The sequence below is a fragment of the Humulus lupulus genome, chromosome X (genome assembly GCF_963169125.1).
Source record: "Humulus lupulus chromosome X, drHumLupu1.1, whole genome shotgun sequence".
NCBI classification, from domain to species: domain Eukaryota; kingdom Viridiplantae; phylum Streptophyta; class Magnoliopsida; order Rosales; family Cannabaceae; genus Humulus; species Humulus lupulus.
In genome coordinates this window covers 4764342-4774503 of record NC_084802.1, presented here as the reverse complement: position 1 = coordinate 4774503, position 10162 = coordinate 4764342, and the positions used below count along the sequence as shown (strand labels likewise).

The following is a 10162-nucleotide window of genomic DNA, read 5'->3' as shown; positions in this document are numbered from 1 at the left end:
AATAAAGGGAACTCCTATTTATACATTTTGTCTCACTAAACTAACTATATCAGAATAAACTGGAAAAAAACCTATCACTAATAGTTATAAGGTACGTGACTTAATCTGAATCATTTACAACAATAAACAAATGATTATTGTGTATATATACATTAAATAGAAAATTTTGCTTTCTTTGTCAGAATTATTTAGTCCCAATCAGTTTTTCAAATTGGGTACAAAGAGTAACTACATCATCTAATAATGACGAGAACAAAGTCGTTAATAGCATGTTTTTTCAGTTTTTTTTTTTTTTGGAATGTTTTATTTTTATATATTTAATATGATGTATATATAGTGAGAATAATTCTAACTTAAATATATAGTTTGAGTTAGTCAAAGTAAACGGCTTTGACCGTAAAAGAAAAATATCAAACGCAGAAGAATGAATATCTATCCAACCAAAAAAAATGATATTAATAATTATCGTACGTACGATTTCTCTAGTTAATAATTAAGTTCAAACGTAGTGGACGGATTCTCTACTCGTTTTATTTTTTTTTAATAAAAATTTCACTCCCTGAGGACCACTTGATTGGTCCTCTATAAATATATATACTCAATACATATATAGAGAGAGGAGTGAATGAAAAATAGCATAATAATCGAAAAGATTAAAAAATGACGAGGAAGAATGCTTTGTTTTTCTTGTTCATTGTAATATGTTCGACATGGATGGTCAGAGGAATGGCCCAAAACGACACGATTCCAGTGAAGTTGGTGTCGTTTTGGACCTTGAAACTCCAGTTGCTAAGATTTGGTTAAGCCGCATCGAATTGGCTCTGTCAGACTTGTATGCCTCCCATGCCCACTTCAAGACTAGATTGGTTCTCAATATCAGAGACTCCAAGAAAGATATCGTCTCTGCAGCCTCCGCAGGTAATTAGCTTAAGTTTCTTTAATTTCTATGAACATTATTTATTTAGTGACTTTTTCTTTGTTTACTTCTATTTTTTAGTAGTTGCATGCATATCTTCCATTTCTGACTTTTCCTTAATTAGAACATGAGAGAAGAATAAACAAAGAGCAGCAGCTTGGTTTAGCGAAATCTGTTTGGTTATTAATTATAGTCTTAAATTTTAAGTAGTTAATGTTTAGTAATTTATTAATTAATTATTGAATTTAATAATATGTTCCCCTAGAAATTTAAACTCATCAATGATTAACATTTATTTACTAATAATTGTTTTTATATATATATTTAGAATATTATATATATATGTATTTCCAATAATCTTATAATATTCTTTTATACCCTTTGTATATTTCATTAGTTGACATCAAAAGTTTTTATTAATGAACTAAAATATTATAAGATTTGGTATAATGTAGAACACTAGTATAAATTATGATTTTTCACAAGATTTTTATGGATCGATTGCTTTTGTTTAATATATATCTAGCTAGTATCTTTTTTTAACACACATATATATATATATAAATTTATATGCGCTATTATTTTAATAATAATAATTTATTTATTTGAGATTGATTTATTATTTTATTTGTAATGTAACAAATACACAACAGCTCTGGATCTTATAAAAAATGTACAAGTGCAAGCAATATTAGGGCCACAAAGATCGAGTCAAGCCAAATTCATCATTGAATTGGGACAAAAGGCTCAAGTGCCAATAATATCATTTTCAGCAACAAGTCCTTCTCTCAAAATTCCAAGTCAAAGCTCATACTTTTTCCAAACAGCCACGAGTGACTCATCTCAAGTCACAGCCATCAGTTCCATAGTCAAATCTTTTGGATGGCGAAATGTAGTGCCCATCTACACAGCCAATGAATACGGAGAAGGAATCATTCCCTATTTGGTCGATGCCCTAAGAGAAGTCGATGCTGGAGTTCCCTATCGAAGTGCCATTCCACCCTCAGCCACCAATGATCAGATCAAGAACGAGCTTTACAAGCTAGACTCAATGCAAACTAGGGTTTTCGTTGTTCACATGTGGTATGACCTTGGGTCAAGGTTGTTTACCATAGCTGAGGAGATTGGAATGTTGGGACAGGGTTATGTTTGGATCATAACAGAAGATCTCACCAATCTCTTAGGCTCCTTAAGTTTCTCAGTCATCGACTCAATGCAAGGGGTGTTAGGAATCAAGACTTTTGTGCCACCATCGAAAGAGCTTGATAGTTTTAAAGTTGGGTGGAAATCCAAGTTCTACAATGCCCAACTAAATGTAATGGGTTTATGGGCATATGATTCGGTCCATGCATTAGCCTTAGCCATTGAGAAACTACATGGTAGTAGTGGTGTGTTAAACAATGTTACAAGTGGTGGCTCGACTACTGATGATCTTTTTAGTTACAAGGTGTCACCAATTGGTCCAAAGTTATTGGAAACCTTATCAGGTACAAGATTCAGGGGCCTGGCTGGAGATTTCATCTTAGATAATGGAACACTAAAAACCTCGACATTTCAGATAGTGAATGTTGTGAATGGTGGTAGAGCAGGGAGAAAAGTTGGGTTTTGGACACAAAAAAATGGACTGGTGAGAACTTTGCTGGATTCGAGAGCTGAATATTCGACTTCAAAATTAAATCTGAAACCTATTATATGGCCAGGAGAGTCTATTATTGCTCCAAAAGGTTGGGTGATTCCGACTAATGGGAGGAGGTTGAGGATTGGAATTCCGGTCATCACTGCCTATAAAGAGTTTGTAGATGTGAGAAACCATGATCCAAGTACTAATACATCAGATGCCATAGGCTTCAGCATTGACGTATTTAAAGCAGCAGTTAAAGCCTTACCATACGCTCTTTCTTATGATTTTTTTCCTTATCAAAAGCCTAATGGTTCATATGATGACTTGGTACACGAAGTATATCTTGGGGTAATTTTTTTACTAACTCATGTATATATATGTATATATATTTGATTGGTCTTATATATGTGCATATAATAATATATTGTACTATAATGCTTGGCAGAACTACGATGCAGTGGTAGCAGACACGACGATTAGAGCAAACCGATCCCAATACGTAGATTTCACATTGCCATACACAGAATCAGGCGTGGCAATGGTGGTTCCAATGAGAGACAATAAACCAAAAAGTGCATGGATTTTCTTGAAGCCTTTGACGTGGGATTTATGGGTCACCACCTTTTGTTTCTTTCTCTTCATTGGTTTTGTCGTTTGGGTTCTGGAGCACCGAGTCAATGAAGATTTTCGTGGGCCACCTTCACATCAAATCGGCACAAGCTTTTGGTTCTCCTTTTCAACCATGGTTTTTGCAAATAGTAATAAATTATTCTCTCTTTCTTTGTTTTAACATACATACATATATAGTTGTTGTTTCATTTTTCTTTTTGAATGACAATTAGATCGAATTTGTTTACAGAGGAGAGAGTAGTGAGTAACTTGGCTCGGTTCGTGGTGATCATATGGGTGTTTGTGTTGTTAATATTGACTCAAAGTTACATGGCTAGTTTAACTTCACTTTTGACAGTGGAAAAACTTCAACCAACTATTACAGATATAAACCAACTCTTAAGAAATGGAGAAAGAGTTGGGTGTTTTCGCAACTCTTTTGTGTATGGGCTGTTAGAACAAACAGGTTTTCCCTCTTGGAAAATCGTACCTCTTAACTCCACATATCAATGTGACCATTTCTTGTCTATTGGGAGTGCCAAAGGTGGTATTTCTGCTTATGTTGACGAAACCCCAAATACAAGGATTTTTCTTGCCCAATACTGTTCCAAATATACCTTGATTGGCCCCATATTCAATACTGCTGGCTATGGATTCGTAAGTACTCACTTTCTAATTACAACCCCTAGTAATTTTCTTAATATATATATATATATATACGTTTATATACCGGGGAATGATCAGCGGCTTCACTTTAAGTCTTCCTGGTGAGGTTCTCAGTGTTCTCGAACTGTGAACAGTTTTCGATGCGATTTTTTGATGATCGTGTGTATTGTAGCTATTTAGAGCATCCTGCCAATTTTAAGTACCAAAAACTAAATTCAAACATGTTATTATACGTGTGACTAATTTTTTTTATGTGCGTGGAAAACAACATGTTTGAACTTAGTTTTCGACATTGTAAGCTATTCAGAATTTTCTGAAAATTTGCAAATGCTCTAAATAACATGTTTGAACTGTTAGACACTCCTTATGATTGTTAGTGTTAGTTATTGTTCTGTTAGTGATTAGCTGTCCTAACAGTAATTAGTTTCTGCTCTAACTGTATTCAGTTAGTATATTGTTGTATTGGTCTCAGGTATAAAATACCTTCTGTATTGTTTTTACATCAATATACAATTCATCTTTTCACCATTGATTTCAGTCTTAATATGGTATCAGAGATTCTCTACCAATTTGTCTGTTTTTCTCCTTGACCTTTCTTCAAACAGTTCATCTTCCTTATCACTACTTGCTATACTCTTCACGGTTGCCATTTCTTCCATGACGACTTCTGCAAATATGACTGAATCGGCTCCGGTGACTTCTTCAGCATCACCTCCAGTTACATTTTCTCACAAGATCTCCGTTAAACTCGACAGCAACAACTTTCTTCTCTGGCGTCCACAAGTTCTCTCTGCTATTCGTGGTCATCAGCTTCAAGATTACATATCCGATGGGGTTGTTCCTCCAAGAAAGTTCCTGACCGAACTGGATCAACTCTCCAACAATGTTAACCCTCAGTTTACACAATGGGAGGTTCAAGATCAGTTTCTGTTTTCCTGGTTGCTGTCTTCGATGACTCCGCCTATTCTTACTCGAGTGGTTCGATGTTTGACCTCTGCTCAGATCTGGAAAACACTTGAGGTATACTACTCTACTCAGACTACAGCTAAAATTGATCAATTTCAAACTCAATTGCAAAGTATTAGGAAAGGATCTTCTTCCATTGATGATTATCTCTTACGCATTAAAACGATTGTTGATCGTCTTGATTCTGTTGGTCACGAGGTTACTACTAAAGAACATATAGCAACAATTTTCAAAGGCTTACCTCCTGAGTATGACACTTTTGTTATTTCGGTTAATTCAAGAAATCAACCATATTCTGTACCTGAGATTGAATCTTTATTGCTGTCTCAAGAACACCGTATGGAGTCTTACAATAAAAATATAGAATCTGTCAATATTGCTTCTAATCGAACCACTCGAGGAAGAGGTTCTTTCTCTTCTGCTAATGCTCACAGGTTCTCCTATCCTCCTGGTTCTTCCTCAAATTCTGGTGGTCGTGGTGTGTCCCAAGGTGCCTGGAATCCATATGCTGTTTCCTCTCGTGGTGCTTACAACAGCGCTAAGTCCAGTTTTTCTGGAACTTCAGCATTTTCTAGTCCACAGTCAACTTTCCCCACTAATATTGGTGGTTCTCATGGTCGTTCTGCTCCTAACTCTGGAATTTCTAATAGTAGACCTATTTGTCAACTATGCTCACGTCCTGGACATCTAGCTTCACGCTGCTATCAACGGTTCAATTTTGAGTTTCCTGGCGTTGGTGCAGCTAATATGGAAAAAATTTCAGCTAACATTGCCACCGCAGACACAGTTTCGGACTCTGCCTGGTATCCGGATTCGGGAGCAACAAGCCATTGCACTGCTGATCAAAGCGTTTTGCTAAAAAGGACCCCTACTTTGGCACTGACCAGGTGCATATGGGTGATGGTGCAGGCCTGCAGATTCAAAATGTTGGTAAGGCTATTTTCCAAACATCATTTTCTTCTAATCCTCTTGTCCTCAATCGTTTACTTCATGTTCCTCAGATTACAAAAAATCTTATTAGTGTCTCTCAGTTCACCAAGGATAATCATGTTTTCTTTGAGTTCTATCCTAATTTTTGTCTTGTCAAAGATCAGGTTTCCAAGCAAATACTGATGGAGGGCACCCTTGAGAAAGGCCTCTATGTTTTGCATCCTTCAAAGCTGCAGTTTCGTTCTTCTTCCCTCCCTTTGTCTCCTTGTAATTCTGTTCATTTGGTCAATAATGTTCACAGTACCTCTTCTTCTTCTTCACATTCACTATTTTCCTTATGGCATTCTAGGCTAGGTCATCCTTCAGCCAAAGTAGTGAAGAACGTTATGTCTCATTGTAATATTCCAGCTATAAATAAAACTGTTTCTGATTTCTGTGAGGCTTGCTGCAAAGGAAAAATTCATAAATTCCCATTTCCTAATTCAGAAACAACTTATACTAAACCTTTGGAACTCATACACAGTGATCTTTGGGGTCCTTCTCCGACCCCTTCAACAAATGGTTTTCGATATTACATACACTTTATTGATGCATATTCACGATACACATGGGTATTTCTCTTAAAAACAAAATCTGAGGCTTTACAAACATTCATACATTTCAAATCTCAAGTTGAAAAAGAGTTTGAATGCTCCATTAAATCAATCCAATCCGATTGGGGTGGTGAATACCAAGCCTTCAAATCCTATCTTTTAAATAATGGTATTCATCATCGTCTCTCATGTCCTACCACCCATCAACAAAATGGAGTGGCTGAGCGCAAACATAGACACTTAGTGGAAACTTCACTCACTTTACTTGCTCATGCCTCATTACCTCTTTCTTTTTGGGATGAAGCTGTCAAAGCTTCTACTTTTCTCATAAACAGACTACCTACACCAGTTTTAAACAACTTTACTCCTCTCAATGTTCTTTATGGAAAAGACCCAGATTACAATCAATTAAAAGTTTTTGGGTGTGCTTGTTTTCCAAACACTAGACCCTACAATAAGCATAAACTAGAGTTTCGTTCCACTAAGTGCACCTTCCTTGGTTATAGTCTTCAACACAAAGGCTATAAATGTTTAGCACCAAATGGCCGAGTCTATATTTCAAGAGATGTTCTCTTTAATGAGTTTGATTTTCCATATGCATATACTGGTTCTCCTTCAAAAACAGCATCTAATACTGAACATTATATTTCTGCCTCTATACCTCTGTCTCCTTCTATGGTTCCAACTGTTTCTTCTACACAATCTCCTCCTTCTTCCTCTTCATCTTCTTCTTTAAATGCCTCAACTTTGCCTCCTTTGTTGTCTTTTCCTACTGTTCCGTCTATTACTTCAGCCTCTCAATCTCATTCTGAGTGTTCTCCTTCCGCTGCCACTTCTCCTGCTCTCCATACTCAAATAGATTTACCAACATCAGATCTGCAAACTGCATCCAACACTCATTCTATGGTTACTCGTTCCAAGGCAGGGGTCTATAAACCCAAAGTTTTTATTGCTTCCAAAGAGCCATTAACAGTTTCTGATGCTTTACAGAATTCAGATTGGAGAAATGCAATGCAAGCTGAGATTGATGCTCTAAAACGAAATGGCACATGGACTTTAGTTTCTCTGCCTGAAGGAAGAAAAGCTGTTGGATGTAAGTGGGTATTTAAGTTGAAAGAAAATGCAGATGGTACTGTGGCAACACATAAGGCTCGGCTGGTTGCTCAAGGTTTTCTACAGCAGTATGGCTTTGATTTTACTGATACCTTCAGTCCTGTAGTGAAGCCTACAACTATTAGAGTAGTTCTCACAATAGCTCTTTCTAGAGGCTGGTCCATCAAACAGCTTGATGTAAATAATGCATTCCTGAACGGTGACTTAAAGGAAGAGGTTTTCATGCATCAGCCACCTGGATTTAAGGATGTTTCCTCCCCTAGTCTTGTGTGTAAACTTCATAAGGCTCTGTATGGACTACGTCAGGCCCCGCGAGCATGGTTTGATAAACTTAAATCTGCTCTTTTCTCCCTTGGTTTTACTAGTTCCAGAGCTGATACATCTTTATTTTTACGGTTTACTCCTCAACATATTTGCTTCATCCTTGTATATGTTGATGACATTCTTGTCACAGGGAGTGATACAGATGCCATTTCTACTCTTGTTTCTCAGCTTGACAGATTATTTGCTCTTAAAGATCTCGGTCATATAAATTACTTCCTTGGAATTCAGGTTGAGCACACTGATTCAGGACTCCATCTTTGCCAAAAGAAATATATCACTGATCTTCTCTGCCGTGCAAAAATGCAGTTTGCAAACTCTCTCCCTAATCCAATGACTTCTGGGGAGAAACTGTCTGCCTTTGGCAGTGATCCTGTTACAGAACCTCATTTTTATAGAAGTCTTGTTGGGGCTCTACAATATGCTACAATAACCAGGCCAGAGATCACTTATGCTGTAAATCGAGTGTCTCAATTTATGCAAAATCCACTTCAAAGTCATTTCAAAGTTGTCAAGAAAATTTTGCGTTATCTCAAGGGTACTTTGGATTATGGCTTGCATCTGTCACGGTCTTCCCAGCTATCTCTTACTGCCTTTTGTGACGCAGATTGGGCATCTGATCCTGATGATAGGCGCAGCACTACTGGTTTCTGCATTTTCCTTGGAGCTAACTTGGTTTCTTGGGCTTCAAAGAAGCAAAGAACTGTTTCCAGATCTAGTACAGAATCTGAGTATCGCAGTCTAGCAAACACTACTGCGGAGTTGGTCTGGATTCAATCCTTACTTGCTGAACTTCGGGTTTTCCAGCCGCTTACTCCAACAATATGGTGTGACAATAAGAGTACTGTTTTGATGTCTCAAAATCCTGTTCTACATGCTAGAACGAAACACATTGAGTTAGACCTGTATTTCGTTCGAGAGAAGATCATCAGTGGCCAGCTAACTGTTCGTCATACTCCTGCTCAAGACCAAATCGCAGATATCTTGACAAAAGCATTATCAAGCACTCGGTTCCTGTATCTCAGAGACAAACTTAGTGTTGTATCATTATCCACCCTAAGTTTGAGGGGGGGTGTTAGACACTCCTTATGATTGTTAGTGTTAGTTATTGTTCTGTTAGTGATTAGCTGTCCTAACAGTAATTAGTTTCTGCTCTAACTGTATTCAGTTAGTATATTGTTGTATTGGTCTCAGGTATAAAATACCTTCTGTATTGTTTTTACATCAATATACAATTCATCTTTTCACCATTGATTTCAGTCTTAATATGAACTTAGCTCTAAATGCTCTAATTTTCAGAATTTTATGTGCGTGGAAAACAACATGTTTGAACTTAGTTTTCGACATTGTAAGCTATTCAGAATTTTCTGAAAATTTGCAAATGCTCTAAATAGCTACAATATACACGATCATAAAAAAAATCACACCGAAAACTGTTCACAGATCATGTACACTGAGAGCCCACCAAAAAGACTTAAAGTGAAGCGAGTTTCCTATTAGCATATCGTTAGTATATCATAATACCAATTAATAACTATTGTGGGTGTGTTGTATTTTTTTGTTTAGGTGTTCCCAAGAGGGTCTCCTCTGGTATGTGATGTTTCAAGGGCCATTCTCAACGTTACCGAAACAGAGGAAATGAAGAAAACTGAGAACAAATGGTTCGAGACAGACCAAAAAGCTTGTTTAGACTATGACCCCAAAATCTCATCCAACAGTAGTCTTAGCCTCGATAGCTTTTGGGGTCTATTTCTAATAGCCGGCATTTCTTCATTATTTGCACTCACAGTCTTTGCAATTATGTTCCTTCATAAGCACTGGAAAATCTTGTTGGATTCCAATGATTCAATTCGGAGGAAAATGAGAATCATTTTCAAAAGCTTTGACCAAAAAGACCTCAGCTCCCACACTTTTCGAAAGAGTAATAATAATAATACCAACTGCCCTCCAAGTCCAACAAGTACTACTTTTTCAGGCTCAAACTCGCCACTCTCAATGGCCTCTCCGGAAGTTGTACGGCCTAGCAATGAGAATATTATCCAAATCAATGAACAATAGCTTACCAAGTTACTACTCTAGCTAGTCGTGATCTTATTATATATATATATATATATATATATATATTATAAGGACTTTTAATTATTTAAATTATCATAAAATATCTTAAAAATATTTTATTTTAATTTATTTATTTATTTATTTTTGTTGAAGTTTATATAGTTGTTAACTAATATAATATACTAAGGATAGTAGATTATATTGTGTTTAATATGAAATTATTCTAATACGTGAAGTTTAAGTTTAATTAAATTTTATTTAAGTTATAAAACGTTAATTTTAAATAATTGTCATTATAAAATTTCTCAAAAATATCATATTTTAATATGTTTAATTAATTATTTATTTAATTTGATTTAAGTTTAAATC

General features: G+C 36.1%; 1 pseudogene; it reads left to right on the top strand.

Annotated features, from left to right (window-relative positions):
• Window positions 1–660: 660 nt before the first annotated feature.
• Window positions 661–9804, top strand: LOC133804648 (glutamate receptor 2.8-like; annotated as a pseudogene).
• Window positions 9805–10162: the final 358 nt, after the last annotated feature.